At 45.5% G+C, this 12,832-nt stretch overlaps 1 pseudogene; it reads right to left on the bottom strand.

The window, feature by feature from the left end:
* Window positions 1-7,818: 7,818 nt before the first annotated feature.
* LOC140733784 (uncharacterized) overlaps window positions 7,819-12,832 on the bottom strand; it is a 31,400-nt pseudogene continuing 26,386 nt past the window's right edge.

Genomic DNA, 12,832 nt, shown 5'->3' with positions numbered 1-12,832 from the left:
GAAAGATTCTGGAAAGGTGTTCTCGTGATGGGAGATTTTAATTTCCCAAATATTGATTGGCATATCTCTAGAGCAAGGGGTTTAGATGGGGTGGAGATTTAGGTGTGTTCAGGAAGGTTTCTTGACACATTATGTAGATAAGCCTACAAGAGGAGTGACTGTACTTGATTTGGTATTGGGAAATGAAGGTGGTCAGGTGTCAGATCTCTAGTGGGAGAGCATTTTGGAGATAGCAATCGTAATTCTATCTCCTTTACTATAGCAGACAAGAACAGACAGATAGGAACAGACAAGTTAGAAAAGTGTTTAATTGGAGTAAGGGGAATTATGAGGCTATCAGACAGGAACTCAGAAGCTTACATGGGAACGATGTTCTCAGGGAAAGGTACGGAAGAAATGGGGCAAATGTTCAGGGGATATTTGTGTGGAGTTCTGCATAGGTACGCTCCAATGAGACAGGGAAGTTATGGCAGTGTACAGGAACCGTGGTGTACAAAGGTTAGAGTAAATCTAGTCAAGAAAAAAAAGTGCTTACGAAAGATTCAGAGAGCTAGGTAATGTTAGAGATCTAGAAGATTATAAGGCAAACAGGAAAAGCTTAAGAAGGAAATTTGGAGAGCCAGATGGGGACATGAGAAGGCCTTGGCGGGCAGGATTAAGGAAATCCCTAAGGCATTCTACAAGTATGTGAAGAGCAAGAGGATAAGCCGTGAAAGAATAGGACCAATCTAATGTAAGAGTGGGAAAGTGTGTATGGAACCAGAAAAAACAGCAGAGGTACTTAATGAATATTTTAATTCAGTATTCACTATGGAAATAAATACTTGGTGATTGTAGTGATGACTTGTAGCGGACTGAAAAGCTTGAGCACGTCGATATTAAGAAAGAGGATGTGCTGGAGCTTTTGGAAACCATCAAGTTGCATAAGTCGCCTGGACCGATTGAGAGGAACTGTGGGAGGCGAGGGAGGAGATTGCTGAGCCTCTGGTGATGATCTTTGCATCATCAGTGCGTTTGGGAGAGGTTCCAGAGGATTGGAGGGTCGAGGATGTTATTCCCTTATTCAAGACAGGGAGTACAGATAGCCCAGGAAAATATAGACCAGTGAGTTTTACCTCCGTGGCTGGAAAGTTGATGGAGAAGTTCCTGCGAGGCAGGATTTATGAACATTTGGAGAGGTATAATATGATTAGGAATAGCCAACATGGCTTTGTCAAGCAACACACACAAAATGCTGGTGGAACGCAGCAGGCCCGGCAGCATCTATAGGGAGAGGTACTGTCGACATTTCGGGCCGAGACCCTTCGTCAGGACTAATTGAAAGGAAAGATAGTAAGAGATTTCAAAGTAGGAGGGGGAGGGGAAAATGTGAAATGATAGGAGAAGACCGGAAGGGGTGCGGTGAAGCTGAGAGCTGGAAAGGTGATTGGCAAAAGGGATATAGAGCTGGAGAAGGGAAAGGATATGGGACGGGAAGAAAGGGGGAGGGGAGCACCAGAGGGAGATGGAGAACAGGCAGAGTGATGGGCAGAAAGTGAGGAAAAAAAGGAGGGGGAAGAACTAAATATATCAGGGATGGGGTAAGAAGGGGAGGAGGGTCATTAACGGAAGTTAAAGAAGTCAATGTTCATGCCATCAGGTTGGAGGCTACCCAGCCGGTATACAAGGTTTTGTTCCTCCAACCTGAGTGTGGATTCATCTTGACAGTAGAGGAGGCAATGGATAGACACATCAGAATGGGAATGGGATGTGGAATTAAAATGTGTGGCCACTAGGAGATCCTGCTTTCTCCGGTGGACCGAGGGTAGGTGTTCAGCGAAACGGTCTCCCAGTCTGTGTCGGGTCTCACTAATATATTAAAGGCCCCACCAGGAGCACCAGACACAGTATACCACACCAGCCGACTCACAGGTGAAGTATCGCCTCACCTGGAAGGACTGTCTGGGGCCCTGAACGGTGGTGAGGGAGGAAGTGTAAGGGCAGGTGTAGCACTTGTTCCGCTTGCAAGGATAAATGCCAGGAGGGAGATCGGTGCGAAGGGATGGGGGGCGGGGACGAGTGGACAAGGGAGTCACGTAGGCAGCGATTCCTGCAGAAAGCAGAAAGATGGGGGGGGGGGGGAAGGAAAGATGTGATTAGTAGTGGGATCCCTTTGAAGGTGGTGAAAGTTGTGGTGAACTATACGTTGGATCTGGAGGCTGATAGGGTGTTAGGTGAGGACAAGGGGAACCCTATCAGAAAGAAAAATCAAATGCCCACCCCACCCACCGCATAAAAAAGAACGGCATCCTGATCATCAACCCCCAAAACCCACCCGTCCCGCACAAAAGGGAACAATGACATCGACTCCCCCCCCCCAAAAAAAAGACAACCCTACCCCGCACAACTGCGGAGGAACCCGTGTCACCAGGGTAGAGGCGCCCGCATCGGGAGCAGCGGACACAATGGGCGACCGGGACGATTCACAGGTGAAGTGTCGCTTCACCTCAGGCACACCTCAGGGTAGTGTGATTAGCCCGTTACTATTCATCATTATGATCAATGATGTTTTCACAAAGGTACCAGTGGATATAGGTAGGTCACTGTTTGTGGATGATGGGGCCTTGTGGAAGAGAGGCAGGAACACGGAGCATATCATCAGGAAGCTACAAGGAGTAATTGATGAAGTGGTGGAGTGGGGTTCTGATTGCAGATGTAGATTTTCAGTAGAAAAAATTCAAACTGCATGTTTCATCAGGAAAAGAATTGAGTTAGGGAAGAAGTTAAGGATGTATGGGATAGAATTTGAAAGGTTTGGATTATTTAAATTTCTGGGAGTTAAATTTGATTCACGGTTGCCATGGGCAGACCATATCAGGAAAGTTGAGGAGAAATGTAAAAAAGTAATAAATGTGATGAGATGTTTGACTGGTAGGGAATGGGGAGCAAGCTGTTCAGCATTAAAGAGAATATATGTGGATTTAGTAAGATCTCTGTTGGATTATGGAAGTGTGGAATATGGATCAGCAGCTAGGTCTCTTATAAGGAAACTGGATGTGATTCAGGCTCAGGTTTTGAGAGTGTGCAGTGGGGCTTTTAAAACATCACCAATATCAGCCCTACAGGTAGAAATGGGAGTAATGCCTTTGGAATTAAGAAGGAAGCAATTGATGGCAAACTACTGGGCTAATTTGCAGGGGCACAATGATTCTCACCCTGCAAAAGGAGTGTTGCAGGAGTGCTGGGAGAATGGGAAGTTTCAGAGAGATAAATTTAGTCGGGTAGGGAATGATATTGCTAAAGAATGTGGAGTGTTTGATCTAAGAATAAGTCTTTCTGTAGTTTATCTGGTTGTAGCTCCATGGAAGATTATATGGCCTAACATAGACTGGCAAAAAGGAAAGGAAAATATAAAACTGATTTGGTACGTGCATTTAACTGTCCTGTGATGGAAAAGTATAGTGGTTATACTCAGATTTATACGGATGGTGCTGAGGAACCTGAAACAGAAGTGACAGGGTTTGGGATGGCTTTACCAGCAAAAGCAATTGCAATCAGCAGAAGAACATCTGATAAGTTTGCGGTGTATACAGTGGAGATGATGGCAGTGTTGGTTGCGTTGTGTTGGGTGGAGAAAGCAAGACAAGTCAAAGTGTTGATATGCTCAGATTCATCCTCAGTTCTAGCAAGTTTAAGGTCTTTTCACTCAAACAGCCGGCAAGATGTACTTCATGAAGTCCTTCAGTCAGCCGCGTCACAAGAGTTGCAAATTGGGGAGGTCAGGTTAAATTTCTATGGGTTCAAGCACATGTAGGGGTGAAGGGAAACGAGAGGGTGGAAGAGTTGGCAGAGAGGGCGTTAAAGAAAGAAAATACAGAAATGCACATTAGTATCAGTAAAGCAAAGGCTAATCTGGGAAAGAATTATCAAAATGTGGCAAGAAAGATGGGAGAGGGAGGGGAAAGGGAGGCATTTATCTCAAATCCAGAGGAGTGTTACAGGTACTAGGGTAGGCAGTGGATACTGAAGAGGAAACCGTGTGGACTCGGTTAAGGCTGGGGCACTGTGCACTAAACAAAACACTGAAATTGATAGGGAAACACCAGACAGGACTGTATGAGGAATGTCAGGAAGAGGAGTCAGTAGAACATGTAGTCTGAGTTGCAGGAAGTATGGAATACAGAGAGAGATGATGGGAATTAATCCAAGGGAATTGGGGGTGCAGGAATTCACAGTAAAAGTGTTACTGGGCATGGGTGAGAGGGCACGGGTCAGGGTACTTTTAGCTTTCTTAAGGGATACAGGGTTTATTTTTAACAGGATATGATGGATAAGCAGGAATAGGGTACTGGGACGGCCAAAGAAGAAAGGATAAAGATTAGATTAGGGTGTGTGTGAATGGGTGAAGGGATTTAGGGTGTGAGTCTCTCGTCTGATCCACTCTCCGGAGCAGAAGGTGGCGGTAATGCATCATTAAGCTGGGTGCCAACCGCCGTAAAACAAGAAGAAGAAGGTAACAGAATCTGCAGCCCAGAGTTTTCAACACTGACTGAGGGACGATTGCTGTGATATCCGGACACCGTGGACCGCAATCCCAGGACAATCCTACTCTCTTCCCTGTCTCTCAGCTCCACGATCCATACCTGGGCCCCGAGGAGCTTCCGGCTGATGAGGGAATGGGAACCGATGGATCTCTCAGACAGAGCTGAGCTCCAGCTGTCTAAATGCAAAGATTGGGAACTCGGAGAAAGGGAACAAAATCTTTTACATCACCAGTTGAGAAAATCATCTTTGTTCTATCTCCAATCACAAACAGGAGAAAATCTGTAGAGAGGGCGCAGTTTTAAGGTGCTTAGAAGTAGGTACGTAGATGTCAGGGAGTAAGATTTTTTCACCATTGTTCTACTGAGAAAATCACAAACAAGGAAAATCTGCAGATGCTGGAAATCCAAGCAACACACACAAAATGCTGGAGGAACTCAGTATTAGGACTCTTTTCCATAGATGCTGCCTGGCCTGCTGAGTTCCTCCAGCATTTTGTGTGTGTTGCTTGTTCTACCTCTTCTTGTTCTGAACTTTTGTACCGGTGAGGACATGTTTTGACCCATTCTCTCTGGGTTCATAATGATATCAAACACCTTTGCCCTGGGCAACAAGTAGCTTTCACATCACAAATGTGCCAGACTCCAATGAGACAGACTACAGCCCTTCCCTTCATTTTCATTGGCTTAGCCATCAATGAGTTCACCACTGTCAGTCACCTGTGGGAGGGTTCAGGGGAAATATTTATGTACAATACAGAAACTGGTGTTACCCGTGTGTATTGTGGCGATGCAAAAGGTGCTGGAGAATTTGCAAGTGGGAGTCTGTGGAGTGATATTTGGAAATCTGACAGCTTAAGGCAACATTTAGCAAGCAAATCACATATGGGCGGTGTGCAAAAGCTCTGGTGAGAAAATTCTTCGGACTCTTTTTACCCACCTGTCTCATTAATTGTCCTGGATAGTGGTAACTTCACATCTACAGATGTTTTGTCAATAAAACTAACGAATCCTCCATCATCCCTTTGGCTTTCTTCTCCCAGATCAAAATACAATCAGAATCAGAGTCAAGTTGATTATCACCGGCAAGTGTCGTGAAATTTGTTAACTTTGTAGCAGCAGTTCAATCCAATTAATAATATAGAAACAGAGAAACATAGAAAACCTACAGCACAATACAGGCCCTTCGGCCCACAAAGTTGTGCCGAAAATGTCCCTACCTAGCAATTACTAGGGATACCCATCGTCCTCTATATTTTCAAGCTCCATCTACCTACCCAAAAGTCTCTTAAAAGACCCTGTCGTACCCACCTCCACTACCATTGCCGGAAGCTCATTCCACGCACTCACCAGTCTCTGCGTAAAGAAATTCCCCTGACATCTCCTCTGTACCTACTTCCAAGCACCTTATACCTGTGTCCCCTTGTGGCAAACATTTCAGCCCTGGGGAAAAAGCATCTGACTATCCATATGATCAATGCCTCTCAACATCTTGTACATCTCTATCAGGTCACCTCGCATCCTCCATCGTTCCAAGGAGAAAAGGCCGAGTTGACTCAACCTGCTTTCAGGAGACATGCTCCCCAATCCAGGCAATATCCTTGTAAATCTCCTCTGCACCCTTTCTATGGTTTCCACATCCTTCCTGTAGTGAGGTGACCGGAACTGAGCACAGTACTCCAAGTGGGGTCTGACCAGTCTCCTATATAGCTGCAACGTTATCTCTCGGCTCCTAAATTCAGTTCCACAGTTGAGGAAGGCCAATACACCGTATGCCTTCTTAATCACAGAGCCAACCTGCGTAGCAGCTTTGAGTGTCCTATCGATTCGGACCCCACAATCCCTCTGATCCTCCACACTGCCAAGAGTCTTACCATTAATACTATATTCTGCCATCATATTTGACCTACCAAAATGAACCACTTCACACTTATCTGGGTTGAACACCATCTGCCACTTCTCAGCCCAGTTTTGCATCCTATTAATGTCCCGCTGTAACCTCTGACAGCCCTCCACACTATCCACAACAACCTCCAACCTTTGTGACATCAGCAAACTTACTAACCCATCCCTCCACTTCCTCATCCAGGTTATTTATAAAAAATATGAAGAATAAGGTTCGCAGAGCAGATCCCTGAGGCACACCATTGGTCACAAACATCCATGCAGAAAATGACCCATCTACGACCACTCTTTGCCTTCTTGTGGGCAAGCCAGTTCTGGATCCACAAAACAAGGTCCCCTTGGATGCCATGCCTCCTTACTTTCTCAATAAGCCTTGCATGGGGTACCTTATCAAATGCCTTGCTGAAATCCATATACACTACATCTACTGCTCATCATCAATGTGTTTAGTCACATCCTCAAACAATTCCATCAGGCTTGCAAGGCAGGACCTGCCCTTGACAAAACCATCACGGTAGTGAATTTAACAAAGGAGATGTCTTCCATTTTTAAACGAAGGGGCTTACCTTCTTCCACCATCAAATCCGCTCTCAAACGCATCTCTCCCATTTCCCGCACATTTGCCCTCACCCCATCTGCCCACCACCCCACTTGGGATAGGGTTCCCCTTGTCCTCACCTACGACCCCACCAGCCTCTGTGTCCAACATATAATTCTCCATAACTTCCGCCACCTCCAAACACATCCTTCCCTCCCCCCTATTTCTGTTTCCGCAGGGATCGCTCCCTACGCTACTCCCTTGTCCACTCATACCGCCCCACCACCCATCCCTTCCCAATGATCTCCCTCCTGGCACTTATCCTTGAAAAACGGAATAAGTGCTACACCTCCCCTTACACTTCCTCCTTCACCACTATTCAGGATCCCAGACAGTCCTTCCAGGTGAGGCGACACTTCATCTGTAAGTCGGCTGGTGTGGTATACTGCGTCCGGTGTTCCCGGTGCGGCCTTTTATATATTGGTGAGACCCGACGCAGACTTGGAGACCGCTTCGCTGAACACATATGCTCTGTCCGCCAGAGAAAGCAGGATCTCACTCATTTTAATTCCACATACCATTCCCATTCTGATATGTCTATCCATGGCCTCCTCTACTGTCAAGATGAAGCCACACTCAGGTTGGAGGAACAATACCTTATATACCGGCTGGGTAGCCTCCAACCTGATGGCATGAACATTGACTTCTCTAACTTCCGTTAATGCCACTCCTCCCCTTCTTACCCCGTCCCTTATTTATTTATTTGTTGTTTCTCCCCCCCCCCTTTTTTTCTCTCTCTCTGTCCCTCTCACAATTTTGTGTGTGTGATCTGTAGACTTTTTTTTAGTTTGTGATTTACCTCTCCGTTGTCCCTCCCACGGGCGGCGATGTGCAGACCTCCGCCCACCTGCGGCCCTGCCGCAAACCTCCTGCTAATCGCAGGCGCAGTGCAGCCCGCAGCTCTGCCGGCAACTCTCCTCTCCGAGAGAGAGGGAGAGTTTTAAAAGCGAGCAGATTTGAGAAGAAAGGTCCTGACGAAGTGTCTCGGCCCGAAACGTTGACTGCACATTTCAACGGATGCTGCCCGACCTGCTTAGTTCATAAGCAACACGAGTGAATCTGCAGATGCTGGAAATAAATAAAAAATAAAAGTTGGATGAAATAAAAACACAAAATGCTGGCAGAACTCAGCAGGCCAGACAACATCTATGGGAGACGTTAGTGACGACGTTTCGGGCCGAAACCCTTCATCAGGAGTGAAGTAACATGGGATGGTGAAGGAGGGATAAGAAGTGGGGGGAGGGATAAAGAAGAGAGCTGGGAAGTGATAGGCTGGAGGGAAATGGTCTATTGGGAAGGTGGGAATTATGGGAAATAAGGAAGAAATGCCCCCACCTGCCCCTACACTTCTTCCCTCACCACCAACCCAGGCCCCAGACAGTCCTTTCAGGTGAGGCACCATTTTACCTGCGAGTCAACTGTGGTGATATACTGTATCCGGTGCTCCCGATGTGGCCATTTATACATTGGGGAGAGCCGCCGCAGACTGGGAGACCGTTTCACCGAACACCGGCGCTCGGTCCTCCAGCAGTGACCGGATCTCCCTGTGGCCACACACTTCAATTCCACAGACCACTCCCACTCCGACATGTCTGTCCATGGCCTCCTCTACCGTCAAGATGAGGCCACACACAGGTCGATGGAGCCTAGCCTTATCTCCCGCCTAGGTAGCCTCCTACCTGCCGGCATGAACATTCAACTCACAGACCTCCGTTGCGACCCCTTACCCCACCACTATCTATAATTTTAGTCTGGTTCTCTTTCTCTCTCTTCCCCCCCCCCCTCACTATAATCTCTCCCCAGCCCTACCTTTTATTTCCCATAATTCTCCACCTTCCCCTAGACCATTTCCCTCCAGCCTATCACTTCCCAGCTCTCTACTTTATCCCTCCCCACACTTCTTATCCCCCCTCAAGCATCCCATGTTACTTAACGCCTGATGAAGTGTTTCGGCCCGAAACGTCGTCACTACCTCCTCCCATAGATGCTGTCTGGCTTGCTGAGTTCTCCCAGCATTTTGTGTTTTTATTTATTTCCAGCATCTGCAGATTCACTCGTGTAGCAATAGTATATTTTCAATCGTTTCACAATGACAAAACCGACACAATCCAGAATTATGTTCTCCAACAAGACAAATGGAGTAATTAAGCACAGTTTGACCAATTCTAAGTTGTGTCAGAACAGTTACTTCTTTTCTTGTGTTTTATCCCATCTCCAATACTCCCAAGCAGTTTAATGTAATCTGTATAGATGCCTCATTTTGTGCCCATTATCCCATCGGTCTTAAAATAAGCCCTTAATTTCTAACCCTTAGGCACTTAGGTACTGATTTGCTAAGTGGAAATTATTGACGAAGTTCAATCCATATTTGGAGCTTTTGTAACTAAATTGACACGTCGCTAATCCCCTCAAAACCTTTGTGTGCAGGGAGCCTGTGTTAAAACCTTTGTGTTAAACACTTAATTTTTGCATTAGCTACCGAAAACTTAAATCCTCATATATCTGCCTGATTCAAATATATTAATTGCTAATCGCATCCAATATTGAAACTGAAATTGAAATTTCTGCCTCCAATCTATCGATTCCATCATCTTTACAGTGATTTATACATACCAGTGCCAATCTCAAAAATATCATTAATCATAAAATAATAAAGGACTACAAATACTCCTTGTGACTTATTAATCTCTATCTCATTCAAACCTGAAAGGAACTTGCCCACCCGTACCAGCACAGGCTGGTAAAACACAGAAAAATACTCCCCTTCAATCCTTATTTCCATAATTTAATCAAAGTCCTTCCTTCCATTGATATCATATGAATTTTCCATGTTAAATATACTGCTATGACAGCATCGTTATTTAACTGTGCTTTCCTAATATAATCTATCAGACCTGAATCTGAAAGCAATGTCATTCTACCCTTCCGAAACCCACTCCGATAAAATGATAAATCTCCTCTTTTATTCAAAATATAGTTCATACGCCCGGTAGCCAAACGTTCCATAATTTACAACAATGAGAAGTTCACGATATAGGTCTACAATTGAAAGGATCAGACTTTGAGCTCCTAGGATTTATAATACGTCCTACTACTGCAATGTTCCACATGGAATGAAGATGGCCTGATCTACAAATACGATTCAAAATATTACTATCTCAAAGAATTGTCAGTTAGATGTTTAATCATGCAATAACATATAACAACCTTTCCTGGAGATGTCTGACATGCATTAACAATAATTCAACCACAAACAGGGAAAAAGAATTCTAGGTGATTCAGTATAATTTCACAAGCCACAATGAAATAATTTACTTCAACATTCTGTGTCTGACAAATGGGTTCTTTGAACTACATATTTACAGTGGAATCACATTTAATTAATAAGACACTTCGGAAGGTTCAGTCAATTTGTTGGGACAAACTAACTCACTAAAATGGTCTAAAATTAATTCTCTAAATTAATCACGATTAGTCACCGTGGGGATTGCCCCTCTCTGATGTAAGCAGTTTGTAAATAGTTTAAAACTATTTTTTTTAAATCTGTCGAAATTTGTCCCTGTGGAGTCGCTAAATGTTATTAAAATCCCAGGCATGTGTTACCTCGACATTTCATTACGAGAGATCGCCTGTAGTACAGAGGAACAAATCACTGGACAGAGACAACATCTGCAATGTTGGATAGGTACAAGAGTGTGGAGAAAATACTGTACGTGTTCATTGCAGTCACTGGAGTTCCTGGTGAGTGAGCAGAGCAATGCTTGTTCAGTATTTCTGAATGCTAACCCGTGTGAACATGTTTATGAGCATTTTACATGCTTCCTGCTTAATCATCACTGTGCAAATAGTCATCAGAAATATCGATCCTGTCAATTCAACATTCTGATTTTCCGTAATTGATGACAACCGGAAACAAATCTTTAATATTATATCTAACCCATGGGATCGACTGGAACTTTGTTCGATCCTTCAATGACACCTTGTCCAGAGTTGTACGAGTGCTGGTGAAGGGTCGCTTTCCGGGAACGTGTAACCGGGAGGGTTTTAATGACACCTTGTCCAGAGTTGTACGGGTGCTGGTGAAGGGTAGCTTTCTGGGAACGTGTAACCGGGAGGGTTTTAATGACACCTTGTCCAGAGTTGTACGAGTGCTGGTGAAGGGTAGCTTTCCGGGAACGTGTAACCGGGAGGGTTTTAATGACACCTTGTCCAGAGTTGTACGTGTGCTGGCGAAGGGTCGCTTTCTGGGAACGTGTAACTGGGAGGGTTTTAATGAGACTTTGTCCAGGCGTAACCCAGTGCTGGGGACAGACAGTTCTTCGGAAGGCGAGACTGGGAGCGGTTTACATTTTGAAGTTCACCGCTTCTGAGTAGTTGATCAAAGAGAACCCTGGTAATGTGTTTCACGTAACAGTCGGATCTCAGTGTCTGTTGATGAATGATTGGGTTTCATCACCTGAACCAGATTTCACGATCTGCTGACGACTGTTGCTGACGAGTTGAACTGCGCTGCAGAATTGATCCATTAACGGCGCCACTCGCCTCGGGTTACTAATTTGTTTCTTTATTCCCTCTGAGACCCGTCGTAAATTGAAGCACCACTTCGTCCTGAAGACAGATGTTGGCTGGAAATTAGAGCTTTTTTCAGTTCCATCGATGCTGCCTCATCTGTTCAATTCTCCAGTATTTTGCGAGTGTTTTGCTCCCCTCTGTATCCTTTCTCGGCGCCATCAGATGCTAAGTTTCCAGATTCCTGTCCAGTCATGGTTAAATCAATGAAACCGGCACTATCAGCAACTGGAATCGGTATCACCACCGATCGTTGTTGTTCATGCAGCTCGTTTTTATCCCTGACGATGGCCCACACATCGTCTGATCTCCACACTGACGAAGACAGGTCAGAGACAGAGTGACCCGTGTCTGATGTTAGATTAGCAGCTGTTCACGGACTCGAGCACTCCTGATCGTGAGCTGAAACCCGATCTCGTGTTAATTCCTGGAGAATGTGTTCAGTAATGACCGGTGTGTGTCTCTCTCTCTTTCTCCAGTGAATTTAGTGGCGATTCTGATCCTTTCCAGGGGAAAATGCGGCCTCTCCACCTGCACCACTCGCTACCTGGTGGCCATGGCAGCGGCTGATTTACTGACCATTGTCATCGAGGTCATTTTGTATCAAATCAATTGGTATTACTTCCGGTGGAGTTTTCTGAGCATCACCCCTGTATGCAGTGTTATTGACGCACTGTCGTTCGCAGCCACAGACTGTTCTGTCTGGTTCACCGTCACTTTCACCTTTGATCGGTTTGTCGCCATTTGCTGGCAGAAGCTGAGAACAAAATATTGCACCGGGAAAACTGCGGCTGTGGTTCTAACAACAACCGGCGTTCTGTCCTTTCTGAGAAACGTTCCCCGATACTTCTTATACAAACCCGGGGTAATCATCGACGATATACCGTGGTTCTGTGAGACCATTGATAATGCTTTCACTGACCCCGAGTGGGTAGGATATGGATGGCTTGGTATGGTTTTAACTCCGTTCCTCCCTTTCGCTGTGGTCCTGCTGCTCAACGCTCTGACGGTCAGGCACATTTTAGTGGCCAGTCGGGTCCGTAAGGGGCTGAAGGGTCAGAACAAGGGGGAGAACCGCAGTGACCCGGAGATGGAGAGCAGGAGGAGGTCTGTGGTTTTACTCTTCACCCTCTGCGGCAGCTTCATCCTCCTGTGGATGACCCAGGTTGTAAATATTATATATTATCAGGTCTCAGGAAAGGGATTTGATTTCAATGATTCTAAAATGACCTTTCACTAC

The sequence above is a fragment of the Hemitrygon akajei genome, chromosome 9, assembly GCF_048418815.1.
Source record: "Hemitrygon akajei chromosome 9, sHemAka1.3, whole genome shotgun sequence".
NCBI lineage: Eukaryota > Metazoa > Chordata > Chondrichthyes > Myliobatiformes > Dasyatidae > Hemitrygon > Hemitrygon akajei.
Note: the sequence above shows the minus strand (reverse complement) of the source record. Positions and strands in the feature narration are given on the sequence as shown.